Genomic DNA, 1,233 nt, shown 5'->3' on the forward strand with positions numbered 1-1,233 from the left:
TCGTTATGAAGAAAGCAAGAGAGAGAGAGGAAAGAGGAAAGGAAGGAGGGAGGATAGAGGAAGGAAGGAAGAGAGGGAGGGAGGGAAAGAAAGAGAAAAAGAGAGATTGAGAGAAGGAAAGGGGAAGGAAGGGCAAGAGAAAAACAGAGATCATAAAAAAGAATTTAAATCTCTCACCCTATGTACAAATTAATCAGAATGAATCATAGCCCGACAAGGGTGCCAAGAAAACTAAACAGGGGATGAATGTCTTTTCAACAAATGTTGCTGAGATAACTGGATATCCGCGTGCAAAAGAATGCCGTTGCATTCTTACCCCACATACCAAAGTTAATTCAAAAGGAGCAGAGACCCAGATGTAAACTATAAAACCCTTAGAAGAAAACCTATGGGTGAGTCTCTGTGATGTTCCGCTCAGCAGCGGTTTCTTAGCACATCAAAAGCCCGTGACAATGAAACAAGAAAACTTGAACTTCATGAGAATTAAGAAACTTCTGTGCTGCAGACTCTACCATCAAGAAAGTAAAAAGGCAACCCACAGAATGGAAGAAAATATTTGCCAAGCGTATGTCTGATAAGGAACTTGTATCCAGAAGATATAAAAAGGACTCTTACATTTCAACAGTAAAATGATTGACAACCCAACTTAAAATAGGTAAAGGATTTAAAGTCATTTCTCCAAAGAAGGCAAACTAATGACCAATAAGCACATGAAAGGATGCTCAGCCACTTTAGTCATTAGGGAGATGCAAATCAAAACCGCAGCCAGCCCGCCACTTCATATACACTAGGATGACGACAATAAAAAGACCTGTAAATGGGCGGGCACAGTGGAATCTCAGCCACTTGGGAGCCTGAGATGGGAGGATCTCTTGAGGCCAGGAGCCTGAAGATCAGCCTGGGCAACCAACGTAGGCAGATCTTTTCTCTTTAAAAAAATGTTTTTAATGAGCCTGTAGTCCCAGCTGCTTAGGAGGCTGAGGCAGGTGGATCACCTGAGCCCAGGAGTTTGAGGCCGCAGGGAGCTATGATCATAGTACTTGAGCCTGGGTGACAGAGGGAGACCCCCATCTCTAAAAGACTTTTTAAAAAAAGACACATGATAACCAAATGTTAGTGAAGAATTTCTGTACATTGCTGATGGGAATGTAAAATTGGAAAACAGCTGGGCCATTCCTCAAAGGGTTAAACGTGGCACTGACATATACCAGCAATTCTCCTAGGTATACCCCC

This window comes from Otolemur garnettii, unplaced genomic scaffold (genome assembly GCF_000181295.1).
Source record: "Otolemur garnettii isolate 467f Iridium unplaced genomic scaffold, OtoGar3 scaffold00009, whole genome shotgun sequence".
NCBI lineage: Eukaryota > Metazoa > Chordata > Mammalia > Primates > Galagidae > Otolemur > Otolemur garnettii.